Source organism: Saccostrea echinata, unplaced genomic scaffold (genome assembly GCF_033153115.1).
Source record: "Saccostrea echinata isolate AGI-Se365-2 ecotype Australia unplaced genomic scaffold, CSIRO_AGI_Sech_v1 ptg000033l, whole genome shotgun sequence".
Taxonomy (NCBI): domain Eukaryota; kingdom Metazoa; phylum Mollusca; class Bivalvia; order Ostreida; family Ostreidae; genus Saccostrea; species Saccostrea echinata.
The window spans coordinates 38080164-38099384 of NW_026889782.1; the positions used below are offsets into that span (position 1 = coordinate 38080164).

The 19221-nt window shown below is 34.9% G+C and overlaps 2 pseudogenes; both read left to right on the top strand.

The window, feature by feature from the left end:
- Positions 1-206: 206 nt before the first annotated feature.
- On the top strand, positions 207-4662 carry LOC133198539 (uncharacterized; annotated as a pseudogene).
- A 10533-nt stretch (positions 4663-15195) lies between these two features.
- LOC133198540 (uncharacterized) lies at positions 15196-15771 on the top strand (annotated as a pseudogene).
- The last annotated feature ends 3450 nt before the right edge of the window (positions 15772-19221 follow it).

The following is a 19221-nucleotide window of genomic DNA, read 5'->3' on the forward strand; positions in this document are numbered from 1 at the left end:
GATCGAGAACTTTGAATCCATACCAGATGGTATTATCACAAAGTCTTGTTTTAAAAGTGCTAGAAGTATATCACGATTCACCAATGGGCGGACATGGAGGAATTCAGGACACATTGGATAAAATCAAAGAACATTTTTACTGTCCGAAATTAGCAACTCTTGTTTTTGATTATGTCAGATCATGTGATTTTTGTCAAAAACGAAAGATGACGCAAGATGCAACAAAATCAAAGGTTACAGCATATCACATGCCTTCATCACCCTTTGAAGTCTGGGAGATTGATTTATATGGACGTTTACCTCCAACACCGGACGGTGATATCTACATGTTCACAGCTGTTGATATGTTTTCAAAATATTTATTTGCCATTCCCATCAGAAACAAAGATGCTTTAACGGTATCTAATGCACTTTTCTAATTATTTACATTATTTGGTGTGTGTAATACACGTATTAGTGACCAGGGCAGTGAATTTGTAGCAGAAGTTACCAGAGAACTGTGTAAAAGTCTACACATCACGCAGGAATTCACACCAAGTTTTGTACATCATTGTCTCGGGGCTTGTGAACGGACACATTCTACATTAGCCGAGAAATTGACGCCGTATATTTCAAACGACAGAAAATCCTGGAAGAAATTCCTTCCTGCCGTCGTCTTTTGCAATGAACACCTCTGTAAATACAAGTTTAGGATTTTCGCCATATGAAATAATTTATGGACAACGACCAAAATTTCCTCTTACAAACCCGATTTTGAACTTTGAAACCTTACACAAAGGTATACAATCATATATGAATGAGCACGCTGAAAAACTCGCTGTCATTCGAAGTATTGCAAAAGACAATGCAGAGGTGAAAGCAGACAAAATGACGAGATCCGCTAACGCAAATTCAAAAGAAATAAACATTAAAGAAGGAGACTATGTATACCTTTAGACGGTACTATCTGGAGAGGGCTAGAAATTTCAGAATCGATTTAATGGTCCATATGTCGTCGAAAACTTACCGAGCGCACATATGGTGGTATTACGAGACCCAACTGTCAACAAGCTTCTGAACCCTGTACATCGAGATAGGATCAAAATCGCTTATGTCCGTTAACCCACTCCAGCAAATTACTTTACAGTTACAAAATGTGTTACATCTAAGACGTACAAATCCATCGAAACACAAACGGATCAGCAACATGTAACTCGCAAGTCCGAAAGAAATCGACGAAAACCAGCCAGATTTCGCGGCAGTGATCATGTGGATCCGAATGACTTACCAACCTTTTCCGTTTCCAGTGACACAGACGGATTCCACAAAATTAAACGTGTCTTAGGAAAACGAGATTCAAAATATTTAGTGCAAATTGTTGGTGAACCAGCCGACAATGAAATTTGGGTTCATCTTTCGGCACTAAACGCTAAAGCTAAACGCGCCATTCAAACAAGACCGCCGCCTACTCTGTGACTTTTACTCTGTATTAATATGATAAAAAAAATTGCATGTCTATTTGTTTTGTCGATATATGATTTTTTTTCTGCAGAATATATTTGTATTTGTCTATTTGTTTGTTTGATCTGTATTAATTTACTGTGTGTTTGATATTATCGAATTTTTACACTGTGCATGTACATGTATGTCATCAAAGATGTTCTATTCCCAAAGGATAACATCTTCCAAAATTGTTGAAGACGGAAGAAATGTAAGATATATTTCTAGTGGGGAGAATACAATTTGTATGCATCGACAAGGTTTAACAATTATTACACAAATTTCAATTGTATTGAGAGTGTTACAATTTCTAGGATGCAATAATTGTGGTATTCGATTCGTTATTGTGAAACGTAAGTTTTGTTTGGGTTTGATATAGTAATTGCTTTCTCTAACCAAGGATGTTTTATTCCGACAGGGTTATATCTAATGCAATTCTATAGTAACTAAAGATTGTGACTTGCAGCTACAATATAATGTATTATGTTTTATTTTTATTTGAATTTGGTATGATTTACTCTAACCGAGGATGTGTTATTCCAACCAGATTATACTTCAACCAATTTAATTAATCTGTGGTATGTGAACATTTTTTTCCCCCCAATTACTTATTATAACCGAGGATGTGGTATTCCGACAAGGTTGTTTATATTTAATAATAATTGTGCGAGGAATTGAAGTTAGTTACTTCATGTACTTACAAATTTGTGATGTTCCGCAATGAACAGCTGAAAGTTAATAATCATACCACTGCAGCGTAAGGTGTGTGCATCCTAAAGTACAATGGCACCCTGTACTGTGTGAGTTGATGAGAGAGTCCATGAGTGACATGATCATTTTCTTTTGAGTTTTGTTTATTGCCGACTTAGGATAAAACGATCTTTTTTTTTATCATCTTGTACTGTAATGGATGATTGCTTATTTATTTATTTTGTGTATTATGCTTAATTGTCTTTATCCTGTTTAATTTTTCAATTGATTTTAAAATTGAATGTCAATTTTTTTTAAGGGGGCGGATTTTGTATACATGTGTATAATTTATTGATAAAGACAACTCATTAGATATTTTCTTCATGTACTTATAATGATTTAGGCATTGTTTAAATATTTTTTTTAGACTTGTTGAAAATCTGTAATTGAAATTTAATTGTTTTGTTTGATCTTAAGAAAGAGCATTACCGCACGTGTTTGTAATTTCTCATCTTGACATCTCTCTCTCCCGTCCCACGGTATCGATGCCATTCGCTTATAATTATTATCAGATTTATGGTCAGATCTGAGACCAATGTTTCTTTGAATTTGTTACGCTTACTCACACTGTTTCCTGTTCTGTAAATTAATGCCATTGAGCTTTTCCCTAATTTTACCACTGTCTTAAAAATTGTTCGATTGGTTCATCTATGAAAAGTGGGTGGAGTTGTCAAGGATGAGACGTGCGTGAGTTTGTCTGTAAGGACACTCTCTAAAAAAAAACCTTTGTGTAAAAATGCAGTTTTGTTTTGTACTTTTGGACTTCAATAAATTCTAAACTTTAATCAGCATTATTATTTTCAAAGCAACGTAAACATTACACTTTAAAAACAGATCACATTATCTCTGTATATTTTATGACTTAACTATATTGGTTTTTGAAGAATTTTTAAAAATGATAATGATTGGATTGCTTTAAGCTAGAGGTTACAACTTACTGCTCATCATTGTCAATGTAAAAAAAAATTATAACGGTAAAAAATTTACGTTCAGTTCCAAATATTTTTTGATAGAAATTTTGTAAAAGATGAAGATATAAATGAATATTCCCCCCCTATTTGGCGATTTCCAAACAAAGTGGATCGGTGAGGAGGAATTTGCGGTTGCCTCGTTTAACGAAGGGTAATTAATGACATATCCAATGTCTCATAAATGAAAGTGGATTACCAGGAATAAAAAGATAGAACTTACACTTGATATATTAATTAATGTTGTAGGGATTTTATGGGAAAAGAGGGCACCGACACAAACGTCAGAAAAAGAAAGCTAGAAGTCGACTTTTCCTGTGAAGGACCAAGGTATAATGACGGATGTATATTGTATAATTTAAAAAGAGATATTACAACCCTTTTTACGTATTTTTATACACTGTTTCATACACTGTTTTCAAATACATGTATTAATAAACTGATTAAAATATTGATTTTGACAAGGTATACAATTTTTTAAAAGCAATGATTTCCTATAAATCACACTGTGAATATTATCGTTTTTTTCTGACTTAGAAATTATGATTTTGCGCAAAAAATAATTTAAAGTTTTAGTTTCTCTATAAAACAACAGCTTATTTATTGTAAATTTTATACATTGGCGCATGCTGTGTTACTTATTCTACCCTGTTGTTTTTCAGTCATACGAAGAAGCCACGATTAAGTTAGGAGAATTTAATCCTCTCTACATTCAGGTATATATATATATGTGTGTGTGTGAGGGTGTGTGTGGCTGTGTTATTGACCACAATTACTTCATTTTTTTCATTTCTTAAAATAAAATTTTAAAAAATATACCTCATTTGTTATTATTTTTTTTCATTGAATTTATTTTTTTAGAGAGAAATATCCGGAGAAATTTGAAAAATTCGAATGGAAGATGAAGTTAAATGGGGCTCCTGTTCGGTTTTCGGAGGGTTTCACGAGTACCAGCACTGAAAACGTTTATACCAGCACTTCATATCTTTCCCAACCCTGTGATGAGACTCCATCTAACTCTGCGCATCCCTCCAAACCCACAGATGAAATTCCAACCAGCTCGACCTCCAAACCCACAGATGAAATCCCAACTAACTCGGTGCATCCCTCCAAGCTAACAGATGAAATCCCAACTAACTCGGCGCATCTCTCAAATCTCACAGATGAAATCCCAACTAACTCGGCGCATCCCTCCAAGCTTACAGATGAAATTCCAACCAGCTTGACCTATCCCTCCAAACCCACAGATGAAATGGATTCCCCTCAATCAACAAATCAGGAGATTGGTTACTCCCCCCAGTCTCCTGAATTGTTTCTACCAGCGCCAACGCATGAATATTTATTGAAGCCGGAGCTCTTAGCACTGTCTGAGTTGGTCGACTCAGTGAGAGTCGGCCTTTTACAAACATCCTTGTTCATTAATTATATACAAGATTATGCAAGCAGATTAGATTTTAGAAAATAATAATGTTGTTAACTATGGTAAACTTATGTGATGGATTATGTATATCATGTATTTAATGTATGTATTACATTCACAAGCAGATAATGATATTTTACAAATTTAGTATAAAAATAATGTATATCTTAAACAACAAAAGCACATCTACCAACAATGCACAAAACCCTTTGTTGTTGTGTATGGTTCATTGTCTGTCACGATATTATGTTAATCGGAGTTATCTTCCCTTGTTTATAACACATCAAAAAATAATGAAGTTTGCGTCTAAGTACTGCATGAATAAAAGAAACTTTCATGGATAACAAAATGTTGACTTTTATTATTTCTACCATTTCTTTTTATCATTTGTTTTAACTGAAGATTTCCTTAAAAGCAAATTTCACAACTCAAATAACAGTAACATCTCCAATTTCATACATGAAGTATTTAAAAAATGTCTGATCATGGTATTTAAATGATATGACTTACATGATCGTAAAAAAAGCATTGGTGCTAAATGGTCCGATTGTGTGAAGACTGATGTAAATGCTGGTGTTAACACCCATTTTATAGGATATTAATTGGGTGTAACTTTACACACCCATTTTATTGATAGGACACCCCTTCTGATATCTGTTATTTGGGTGTAACTTTACACACCCATTTTGGGGTGTATCTTTTGGTATATTCTATAAATGTCACTGACTGTAGACTCACTATTGACTGTGACCTTTATTATTACCTTATGACGTCAGTAACTGTAGACTCCCCCTTTGACCGTGACCTCCATTATGACCTGTGGGTGGGGTTGACTTAATACCCTATGACGTCAGTGACTGTAGACTCCCCCTTTGACTGTGACCCATATTATGACCTGTGGGTGGAGTCTGGAAAACCCCATGACGTCATCATGACTGTAAAGTGACTGTACACTGCACTACTTACTACTCATTCATGTGGTCAAGCGATTTTTCAGTTTGTATTTGGTAATTTTGCAAACCATTGCCGGCTATCCTATAAGATGCGGACTTTGTATCGCCAATAATGGTGTCCATCAAATAAAGATCCCTCACTGCCCAATGGCCGTAAGTGCTGAGTATAGGACAAAATTTGCAGCATTCCACCGGCAAGTGGTGACGTCTCCATACGAGTGAAAATTCTCGAGTGGACGTTAAACAACATATAAACAAACAAACACACGCATTGCTCCTTCTTGGTTTTAGTGTTTGTATTTTTATTGGCTTGTTAATTTTAATCAGAGATAAGTTTAACAAGCTGAAATGTGGAACTAAGATACCGAAATAGAAATTTAAAAGAAATCATGCAATATTTAAACCAAGACATAGTAAATTACATTCCAGGTCAGAAATAGATTTAAACCGAATCCAGTCACACATGTCTGCATCCGATGATAATGATTATGACTCTGTAATGTTTGACAGAGAATCTGTGTGTTAATAATGCCACAAGCTTTGCATAAGTATGGGAGGGTGTATGTTGTTAATTTTTTCAAATTTTGATAGGAATGCTAGCATGGGCTGTTGTGACGACCATCATCATTATTTTGATTCTTCTAAAACGGTGGTTATTGGCAAAGTTGAAGTGCCAGTGTTGCAGTTGCGTACCCCCAGCACCATCAACATCGGATACCCAATCTGTACCCCCAGCACCACCTTCAACACCTGTATCATGTGCTACACCACCAGTTGCACACTTGAATCCAACATTCACCCCGCAGACAGCTGGTTTTGGAATCAACTTGATGACACATACTCCTCCTTTCTTGGCCACAACCCCCAGCACAATCAGTCCTACCCCTCCAAGCACTGCGAGATCGACTAAGCCCCTGATAACTCCAGAGGGCGTAGTTTCCTCACGTACAAGATCAAAGGCACCGAGGAAACTTAGCCTATAGATTGTTTACATAAACTAATACTTTTTTTTACCAACACCTATTAGGTACAGTGCTTCATGTAAGTGGTGTAATTTTGTGATGCAAATGCATGCATGTTCTTTTTTCTACATATCTATTTTTGTAAGCATCTTGAATGTTTTTAAGCTAAAGGATAGAATGTGAGGGCACACAATAGGCATTGGTTAGCTTTTTAACCAACTTAATGTTTTTATGGTAAAGGGTAGAATGTGAAGGCACACAATATTCATTTCTTAGCTTTTTAACCAACTTCATGTTTTTTTATGCAAGCAGGTAGCATGTAAAGGTACACAATAAGCATTGGTTAGCTTTTTGACCAACTGAATGTTTTTTTGTTGTTGTTTTTTTTGTGTGTTTTTTTATACCCCCGCTCCGAAGGAGAGGGGGGTATACCGTTTTACCCTTGTGTGTCTAGCTGTCTGTCTGTCCGTAACAAATTTTGGTCACAGTTTTCTCAGCAATTACTCATCGTTGATGCTTGAAATTTTAGCACACTCTTTGTTTAGGCATGCCATATGGTGGGATTCATTTTTGTGAGAATCGGACGTCAACTTCCTGTTTATCCATGCATCTGTCCGTACCATACATAACAAATTTTGGTCGCAGTTTTCCCAGCAACTATTCATCATAAATGCTTGACATTTTAGCACACTCTGTGTAGGCATGCCATATGGTGGGATTCATTTTTCTGAGAATCCGACGTCAACTTCCTGTTTATCCGTGCGCCTGTCAGTACCATACATTAAAAATTTTTTGTTGCAGATTTCTCAGCAACTACTTTTTGCAGATGCTTGAAAGTTTAGCACACTCATTGATTATGCATGTCATATTGGTGGGGACCGTTCACGGTAGCTCAGTCGGTAGAGCGCTCGCTCCGTGATCGGGAGGTCGTGAGTTCGAATCTCGGCCGCGACTGACTTAAGTCGATAAAAAAATGGGTAGCAACTGTTCCTTCGCCATGCGCTCGGCACTTTGAAGTGAAAGTTGCGGGTCCTTCGGATGAGACCTTAAAAACCGAGGCCCCGTGTCGCGACAGACGTTGGCACGATAAAGATCCCTCACTGCTCAATGGCCCTGAGTGCCGAGTAAAGGTCAAAATTTGAAGCCCTTCACCGGTATATGGTGACGTCTCTATATGAGTGAAAAATTCTCCAATGGGACGTTAAACATTCAATCAATCATATGGTGGGATTCATTTTTGTATGAATCTGATGTCAACTTCTTGTTTATCCCTGTGTCTGTCAAAAAATGAACTTGTGTATTCACATCAGAGCGGGGGTATTATTAGTGAGCATTAGCTCACAAACTTCTTGTTTTGTTTTTTTTTTTGCAGACGGGTAGACTCTGATGGTACTCATTCAATATGCTAGGGATGGGTATAGCCAAAAATTTCGTATCGTGATATATCACTATTTTTTCTCCAAAATATCATGATAATATCCTGATATTTTTTACACGGAAGTTTTTACTACAATTTCTAATGAATTTCTGTAATTTTTCGTACAAATACGCTGTAAAAACATAACTTCAATTCTTTTCAATTTAATTTATATAATATAAAGTATGTTTGGATGCCCGTAGTTTAATTTTTTTCAACATTTTTTAGACTTCCTGTAATTTTTTTAATACTTCGAAGAAATAAATGAAAAATTTCTGGAATTTTTAGTTATGTACCAAATACTGGTATTATAGTCTCTGTATCACAATACGTATCACGCGATAAAAAGTCACGATATACCGGTATAACGATAAAATCGCACATGCATTCGTACAATATGCATTGGTTAGCTTTTTATCCAACTTGCTGGGTTTTTTTTTTTTTTGCAAGTAGGTAGCATGTAAAGGTAGAATGTGAAGGTACACGAAAATACTCAGTGTAGGTTTATCAATGTAGGTGTTCAACGTAGGTTTATCACTAAACTTGATTATGATTTCAATATTGTAAACTCGACAAAACAACACACACTCTGAAGAAACAACTCTTGTTCTGTGTAGTGGTATTTAAAATTCAGATACAGATTTATATAAAGGATGAAACATATGTGTTGGAATATGTTAACGTACATTTTTGTTTGTTTGTTTGTTGTTGTTTTTTTTAATGCATGTGACCTTTAAATTTTTTGATGGCGTAACTTAGAGAATGTGCGGGGTTTTTTGTTTGTTTGTTTTGTTTTGTTTTTTCACTTTTTTTTTGAAAATTAAAGTAGTTTTCATTTTGAAATCTGAAGTGTAAACTTAAATGGCTATGGTAGATCGAGTGATAACAAATTTATTTAGCCACCCCATAATTCTAGCTGTAAATCTTCTTTGACCACCAAGTTCCTATGTTTGTTTATTTACAGTTTCATTTACACAATTTTAATTATGGAGGTGTACATGTTGCAGCATGGCTATTATTTTTCTCAGGAACAGTTCAACTGATACAGAAATTCTACTTAATACATCATATACACCTAAATATTTTCTTCTCATTATGTCAAGATGTCTGTTTCCATATGCGAGAAAGCCAACTACACCTACAAAAAATACACACAAAGTCACAATAAACTTTTATTTCTCAATTCCTCTGCATTTAAGTGCTCTTCTACATCGGCAAAATGTGTTTGCTGAAGTCGTGTCCTAATTACATGTTTTTTTAGGAAGCAGAGGAGATAAATGCAGAAGCTGCCAGTCGATAGACTAGTCACGCAGATTGATACTACTGAAAGCAGAAAAAATAACACAAGAGTTATGTTGCAATATATCTTATATATAACCTGATCACCATATATATATTTTGATATATAAACACATATTGTCAGATGTACTTCAATTTTAAATGAATGTTATTTGTGTTCATAATGATGCTCTCTCATTTCTATCTCTAATTGATCACAAGACTTTGGATATAACAAATTAAATTGTCTTTCCTTTTTAAGCCAAGAAATAGCAGTTATAATTAATATCAGTATTAACGAGGCTATCAATGCTGTGCAGACAACTGGAAAAAAACTAAAGAACATCATCACATATTTCATCAATGTGACGTCCCTCTGAATCAAAAAATCAAGTGAAATGTTTGATCCGGTGTAAACTGAGCCCCTGTAACATTGATTTTTATATACCTTTTGATGCCATATACTCAGAAAAATAACTGTTAAAATCATTGTTAAATGAGAAATAAAAAATGAAGATATAGATAAATATTTACTTATGAGAATGGTTACTGTTGAAGCATGTTCTTCCTCTGTAGGAAACTCTGACTGAAATATAATTATTGTGTTCTTATTGCGCAGTTTAAATGTTGAATAGAAAATTTGTAAAAAATAAATAAATAAATCACAGTATCAGCGCATATGAACTAGTTTATTTAATTGGCTCAACACATAAAGCAGTAACATTTTGCTATAAAATGATAACAACACAGTAAGACAAGCAGTAATGATATCCTACATATTAATTGAAGCATTAATTTGAAGTACCTTTCCTGTTGATCCTGTGGCTGGGGGATGGTTGTGCCTGGTGAGACGGTTGAAGTGAGTGGACTTCGATGTCCTTTCTGTTGATCCCGTGGCTGGGGGATGGTTGTGGCTAGAGAGAAGGGAGTGGACTTCGGTGTCCTTGCTGTTGATCCTGTGGCTGGGGGATGGTTGTGGCTGGTGAAACGGGAGTGGACTTCTGTGAAAGAAATGATGCCCTGTCTTTGATATTTTTAGGGTTCTGTATCAAAGTGTTTAAATCTATATGTTTACAAAATACAGATCGAATTTTGTTATTAATTTCAAATTAAATGTATTACTCTGTATTGTTTAAACAAATAACAAAATAAACTAGTGCTAATTGTAACGGGAACCGTTACAGATGTTCCCCAAACGGCTCCCAAATCCCTTTTGATGCCCCATTCCCTACAAGCTTCAATAAATTAGGCAATACTTTTGTAATATAGATGGACACTTTATTTTTAAGGGTATTTCATTGGAAAACTACTCCGATATAGCCATATGGGTATTAGCCAATCAAATTTCAGCGCATGGCTTGCACATGTTTTCTACATTTTTCGTATTAATTTTCTTATAGTGTCTCACAATACATACATTTGTGTTAAATATTAAAAAAATTCATTGAAAAATAAGAGAGATGTAACCCTTTAAGTATTAGCCAATCAGAATTCAGCATACGCGCATGCATGGCCTTGCATTCAATTTTGATAGTATCACAATGTAGGAGCTCTATGTGCCTATCCATGTCATAAATTTCATCCTGTTTTGTTGCAAACCAAGGGAGTTATAGACATTTAAAGTTTCAACCAATCAGATTGCAGCACACATGCATGCGCGTGTTTTCAAGAAATTTCCTATATAACATGTTGTAGCACCTTATAATATATACTTATATTCTAAATTTCAAAGTATTCTGTCAAAAAACAAGGAAATTATTGAGATTTTTGTATCAGCCAATCAGAGAAGAGCGCACGTGCATGCGCGTGAGTTCACGCTAATTTGACCATGTTATCTTGTCTAGACTACTGATATATCTTTATATTTTTAGTTTCAAAGCAATTCATCAAGAAATATAAAAGTTACGGCTTCATCAAGTATATCAGTCATTTCACTCATTGCACGCGCGCGCACGTGCATGCATGTGCGCGCAAAATGACATTCGTTCCGAACACCTACACAACATGCCTATTAACCCTAAAAAGGTTTCATGTCAATCGGATGAGTGGTTCTATGAGAACACTCCCGGACAAAAAAGTACCGGAGAAGAAAGTAGAAAAAAAGAATAATAATAATAAGAAGAAGAAGAAGAAACAGAGTAAAAACAATATGTTCCCAAACTTCGTTTGGGGAACATAATAAATAATTTTTTATAATGTACGAGGGCTGTTCGGAAATTATTGAGACATTTACTTTTACTCCACAATGGACAAAAATAAATTCATGAAAATTCGTCAACATTTTATAAAGAACAAATGAAACAATTGTGCAAAATTTCTAATTTATAGGATAATTAAATAAGGTTCGGTGAAGTTATAAACATGCATATGTCTTTTGACTTGGAGCAGCATCGCTACGTCATTTTAACGTCACTTCAGCCGGAGATGTTTTCTCTTGTGAAACGATCGGGAAGCTTTTATCCTTTCCTTCTATGTTGTCACATATAAAATTCAAAAAAAAAGTGTGCTGTTGATATCCCACTGTAAAATATAATTGAAGTGTCATATTCAGGTTGACTTAGCCTCATGCAGTACCGATTTATGCAACGCGGGTCAACGTTATTTAGTCTGTAATAATTGATGGTCGTCCGGAGCTTTTGTTTTTACTCTGGTTGAATTATTTGTAAGAAAAAATATATACCAATGAAAAAACAAACCTTTAGACATGATTTATGGCATTGTTATTGTTTTAGCAGGTCGTTTAGTCTGGACAAGACTTCTCCATAGCGCGACACAAAAGAACTGCGAACGATAGCATAGTTCTCCCGCCTACCTCCAAGTCAATTTTCAAATGTTAACATATTTGAATGATTTTTCATATTTATATAGATATTTATATGAATTTTCATAAAACAGTACTTCTTTGGGAAAACAAAGAGAGATAACTCTATAATTTGGGTAAAACTTGTGTTTTTCACTATACAAATCAACGGAAAAGGGAAAATATTTTTAAAACATCTTTCCCCCCCCCCCCCCCCCCGTGAAACAAAAATTCCTTTTTACAGGTAATATGGACTGTCGTTTCACAAATTCATACCAAAGCTTTTTGTGTTTCACCGGGGGGAACATATGTTTACAGACAAAAAACTACAAAAATGCTGAATTTTTCACGAATTTCAAAGGGTTTTACAACTGAAATATTGAATTTTATTAATAATATATGTTTAATTTTACATGTGTAAAACATACGAAAAGATTTAAGGAACATTTATTCATATCCAAGAATATTCTAAAATGTGTTGATGCTTTAAAGCCCGATTTCAATGGAAAATATCGTCTACCCCCTTATTTTAAGAGCTTGAATTAGGAGAAATTAACTATTTAACACTGGCATTAAAATTATCAGTCATTTACCATTGAACTGTTCTTCGCATTCAACAAAGATTTTACGGTCAAATTGCCATTAGTATTGAATTAAATGAGTGTAAAATGTAGGCGGGAATCTAGAGTTAGCGTGCGTAGTTCTTTTAGGTATGCTCGCTGCGCCGCCTTGACGTCAAAATCCAGTTGGTCGTCGTTGTCAGATTTCTATACCGTGCTGAAATTTTTTTAATGGTCTCTGTATTTCTGATCGAAATTCTAACAAATTTGCACAAAATGAAGACAAAGTTAAATTGAAAAATTATATACATAATTTGAATTATTTTCGCTCTTACTATGAGTCCACCGGGAGTTTAAACGTTGGTGTTACACATTTTCAATAACTGATTTCGTGACTGCGACTGCGCCGGGTACCCCTACCAGTGACACATTAATATACTACTGAAAAGAAGAAATAAAATATTTGTAATATATTTCTTGCTTTTATTAATTCTAAGTGTCTGTCAAACGTATATTCAAATTTTTACCGAAAGATTTTCATTAGAAAGAAGAATATACACAATGTCTCAATAATTTCCGAACAGCCCTCGTATGTTGATTTTATTTGAAGTAAGTCTGGTCTTAATCACCGTCATGGTCGATAACCGTCAGGAGCTGGTCATTGGTACCTATAACAACAATAAAAAATACTGTAAACTCCTTATTTTACGCGAGTACTTATCGCGAAATGGCCCGAGGGCGTCAATTCGCGAGAACAATAATTCGCGAATGGATGTTTTATCTAGAGATTTTACACACATTAAAGGACCATAAAAATAAAAGCGCGTAATTTTATTTCGCGAGAGATGCTTCTCGCGTAATTACGTGATAATATATTCCTCGCGTATATTTAAGAATCTACAGTATCATGCAAGAGGCTATGTGCTTGATGATGGTGGCGTGTGTGTGTGTTGAGGGGGGAGGGGGGATCACATTTACATTGAATTAAATCCTATCCTGACTGAGTCTTTCCCTTCACCTTAGCTTCTTATTTTTAAAAATCAATTTAATTGTATATACAGTTGTGAAGTCTCTAAACACGCTGGGGTGGTTATTGAATGGGTTAGAGAAGTACATAAACTAGAACTTGCACACACAGAGTGTCCTATGATTAGCTCAGGAAGGTTATGGTGAGCTCCCTTCAGCACTCTCCTAAGATTGTCACAGCCATAGTCACTATAATCTATGAATATCTGTTTAACCGTAGAGCATGACAGATCTAGCGATGACGAGAGGTCAAAATACGAAAATCGTAAAATAATCTAATCCACGCATCCATAGTATCTGTTGGTTGGATACCAGTCACAATTTCCGTGTTCATCACATGCGTCAAAGTAAGGGACAGGAGCTTCACTGCCACATACCCACACAAGGACCCACAATTTGAAATTACACATGATGGTAAAGTTCTGTACACTTCTGACTTCAAAACCGCGCTTTACAAAACTAAGAATAATTTGAACGTCGAGCACGATGTATAACGCTAAAAAATAAAATAAATAAATGTTAAAAAATAAATAATAAAGGAAAGGGTTGGCATACATGCTTACAATAATATGCAGTATTCATTCTAATTTAGAATATAAAGTAAAAAGTAAAAAAAAAACAAGTGAAATATTAGACTTACACCGAATAGCTTTATTGAAGGGTGATGGGTTACATTTTTGTAATGCATCAATATTTTCTATGTATTAAAATATAAACCAAGAGCAGCTAAACGAGTTTAAGAGAGGATAATTTGTAGACTGACACGTCAAACTGTGATGAGCAATATCCTATCGCAATGAATTTCAAGATACGTTCATTCCAAGTATACATGTAACAGTTGTTTTGAATTAATTTATTTTTTTTCACAATGTACTTAAATTCATAGGTAAGGTCGCCCTCGGTGGATGAATAAAGTTTGTTGTCTGGGTGGAGGTTCATGACAAAGTTTTAGTCTGAGCACTGTTTATGTATGAGAACAGTTGGTCAATGAACTTAATTTAACTCAAAGACAAGTTCCCCCTTGTTGGGGAGTGAAGTTTATAGGTGGGGTAGAAAATCAGGTTTATTTTTTTCTCTCCAAAATTTTGTGGTAAACACTTATCATTTTACGAAAACAGAAATAAGAGTTCAGGGACAGGTTATGTTGATTATGTGTTGTTTTACGTCCCATTCGAGAATTTTTCACTCATATAGAGACGTCACCATATACCGGTGAAGGGCTTCAAATTTTGACCTATACTCGGCACTCAGGGCCATTGAGCAGTGAGGGTTCTTTATCGTGCCAACGCCTACCGTGACATGGAGCCTCGGTTTTTAAGGTCTCATCCGAAGGACCCGCAACTTTCACTTCAAAGTGCCGAGCGCATGGCGAAGGAACAGTTGCTACCTATTTTTTATCGACTTAGGTCTGTCGCGGCCGAGATTCGAACTCACGACCTCCCGATCACGGAGCGAGCGCTCTACCGACTGAGCTACCGTGAACGGTGTTCAGGGACAGGAGATTTCACCTAAATACTATCTAAAGGGAGCTCGTTTTCACAATTTTCATATCATATATTTTCACTCATTTTAATTCCAAATTATGCAGTCATTTGAAAGGGAGGACAAACCCAATGGGGGTGTGCAGTTTTATGTTGAAAGAATCGTCAAAGTACGTGAAGGGACAATATGCGATATGGCTTTCGTATTATAAAGGAAAAGTTTATCTACATTTCCAGGGTAAGTAATAATCGTTTTTAAATACCAATTATTTTTATTTGAATACAGCGACACTAATTGTAATGAAAACTGCATAGATATCTTAAAAAGTTGTCTTTCTTTCTTTTTGCTCATAGACAACAACAATAGTAGACAAGTATCCATACCAGATGACATATTTGAAACCATTTACGACCAGTACTACACGATTAGTAAAGGGGTTGAAGACGTGAAGAAACTCAACCAAGGACCACCGAGCCCACAACTGGTATGTTAATTAACCACTATCATACATCTTGCATTCTTATTTATACATTGCGAGTTTTATTTTAATCGATAGCTCGTGATTGCAACGCGTAAAAAGAGGAGTGTGATGGACCTGGAGGGGGATGTTTTAACTCCCAGAAAAAGTAAACGGCGCGGGGGACACTATATATTGAATATTTCACGTAGTTTGTGATATGAAACTTTTTCTTACATCTATAAATGTTTTAATTAATGATCTTGAAAAAAAGGTTTTGTCATACATTGTCATTTGCGGCAATAAATTCATCACTGAAAGTATCTTAATCTCTTCCTTTATGAATTTATGATTATACATTAATGTTTAATATAATACCTTAGTATGGTCGTCAAAAGTTTCATTGTTTGCATATATTGTACAGATAACTAGTGTGAATTTTAAAATAGTAGAATGTTCTTGCTATTGATTTCACTATCGTCATATCTAGAACAATTTTCTATTGATTTCTCTTCACTATCGTCATATCTAGAACAATTTTCTATTGATTTCTCTTCACTATCGTCATTTCTAGACAATTTTCTATTGATTTCTCTTCACTATCGTCATATCTAGAACAATTTTCTATTGATTTCTCTTCACTATCGTCATATCTAGAACAATTTTCTATTGATTTCTCTTCACTATCGTCATATCTAGAAAAATTTTCATTTGATTTCTTTCCACTATCGTCATATCTAGAACAATTTTCTATTGATTTCTTTTCACTGTCGTCATATCTAGAACAATTTACTATTGATTTCTCTTCACTATCGTCATATCTAGAACAATTTTCTATTGATTTCTCTTCACTATCGTCATATCTAGAACAATTTTCTTTTGATTTCTCTTCACTACCGTCATATCTAGAACAATTTTCTTTTGATTTCTCTTCACTTTCGTCATATCTAGAACAATTTTCTATTGGTTTCTTTTCACTATCGTCATATCTAGAACAATTTTCTTTTGATTTCTTTTCACTATCGTCATATCTAGAACAATTTTCTTTTGATTTCTTTTCACTATCGTCATATCTTAGAACAATTTTCTATTGATTTCTCTTCACTATCGTCATATCTAGAACAATTTTCTATTGATTTCTTTTCACTCTCGTCATATTTAGAACAATTTTCTTTAGATAAATAATGAACTATGTACATTCATAATAATTTTCAAAAATATAAGGTGTATTTTTTTTAAACACAGAACTGTACATGTGGGGAAAACACTTGACTCTGAACGAAAAACAAGACTTTGAGAATGTTCTTAACAATGGTCTCGAAATCTTTGATGAGATGGACTACCGTTTCAATGAATTTTATGAAAACGAAAACGCATTGTACTATCATTCAAAATTATGTGAAAAATTTTAAGTCGATACACTGTTTCCATTTTTAGATCTCCTCTTATGTACTGAAGTGGATTTTTAAACATGTACAAACAGTTTAACGAAAAAAAAATAAATATATTTCCGCTCGTAGCTAATTATGCGTATGTGTTTAAATTAAGTAATTTCACCACTTTGACTTGATAGTTTTGTATAACAATGAAAACAAGTTGAGACGTAACATATATGTTTTTTAATGATTTGTTAAAAGCTTCTTGTTGTTTATGTAAACTGTCAATGAAAACACAATGTATTGTGAAAGGGATGAATTTTTTTCTCTCTCTCTCCAAAATCACAATTCTTTATTAATTAATTACATTGTTAAATTAAAAGTCATTCATTATTTGAAATATATATTCACGATATCGGCATATATCTACACGTAGCAATCACAGGTGCCATGGAGGAGTGAGCATCCCCTGCCGAGCGGTCACACCCGCCGTGTGCTCCTTGTCATGATCGGGAAATTACGGAAAAATCCGCCGACAATTCAGTGTATAAATAATGGCCTAACAAGTAGTATGAAAAACGTCAGTCAGCATTTGACTCGATGATAAATTGTATTTGCTGACAAGGTCATTGTATCGACCATAGAACTTAAGAAATGATGACTTTAAAGGAGACTGCTGATATTCTTGTTCCATCAACCTGTTTGTCAATAATTAACCTCGTTTTAGAAATTGTACATACGTAGAACATGCTCTTGCGTATCGAATCTGTTGATGCTGTTGATTTTGGTAAAATCTTGTGATTTCAAATTTTCCAAAAGTTCCTTGGAATTTTTTAAGTATCCACATCTGATTGACACCACTTCTCGAATATATTGTTGCACAGTACTCCAACGGGAAGCGGTTCTAACATGGCTCCACCGTAAAGATTGTTCATGTCATAATAACCTAAATATTCTCTCGGCTTGTTTTTGTCAAAAGTCTCTGGTATGTATGGGTTGTTGGCCTCTGCGTGACAAGTTGTCATCATGGCTACACCTCCCCAAATACCCCTTTCTATCATCTGCTATTGATCAATATCTGTTAGTAATTCCAGCTGTACTTGTGTCATCTTTAAACAAGCACTCCAGCACATTCCAGCTAATGTAAAATATTGCGCACGGTCCAAATCAAAGCTCTCCATAGACACTTCTCTAAACCTTTCAAAATCATCAGCTAGCAAAAGCACATCGCACAATAAGTAAAGATCATGATAGTCACCCATTGTTTTCATATTCATCTCATCTCATACCCGCTGTGCGTGTTGATATTCCTCATTGGATATGTCAGTTTTACCGAGAGAATTGTAAAATTCTGACTTCGAAGGTAATTGTTCGGTCATAAATTTTGTTGCGTCGTTGACGAAAGAGTACGGGTAAACACCTTTCTGTAGGAGCAATGATTTTTCTCTGTCGGTTTTGAATTGTCTGCTAAAGTTTTTGAAATGTTTATCTCCATTTGATTTGAGATTTTGAACTAAAGTATCTAAGGATGATGATAGAAATTGAAAAGAATCGATGAACCTCAAGCTACCCAAGCTAAACGTCACGTATCGCTCATTTCAATTGGCAATGACATTAAGCTTTTTGTTCTTAAAGAGACCCAATTTGTGCATGATTTAATGTCCGTCGAATCCTCTCAAGTTATGTAAAATACCTGGGATGAAGTCTACTTGTTTAAACTGTAGGTTGCAGTCAGGATGTGCAATACCAAACAGATTCCCGCTGATATGATCGTGGTTTCTCAATTTGTTTGAATTACAGTTAAAAGTCAAACCATATATGTGACAATGTGTGGTTTCTTCAAATTGTTTTTCTACCCTTTCACTCACTTCCATAGTTTCTATTCTTTTCAGCAACATAATTTCTTCCTCTTATTCAGAATCCACTAGTGTGCCAAGTTATATTAAAATCAGACCAAATCTGTAGGAGGAGTAGCGTTTTAAAGGAATTTCACAGAAATTTCTATTTTTAGTAACCATGGCAACACCGTTCATGGAAATCAAAAACCGATGCACTAAGTTATGTATCTTAGTGTAGTCTACTTGTGTGCCAAGTTAGATTGAAATCACACCAAAACTGTAGGAGGAGTAGCGTTTTGAAAAATTGTTTACAGACAGACGGACAGATAGACAGACGGACGGACGACGGACACCTTACTATCGCACAAGCTCTTCTGGTCTCTGACTAGTAGAGCTAAAAATTAGCGAATTTTCTACATTACGTCATTTTTCTAACGTTGAATTTCACAACATCA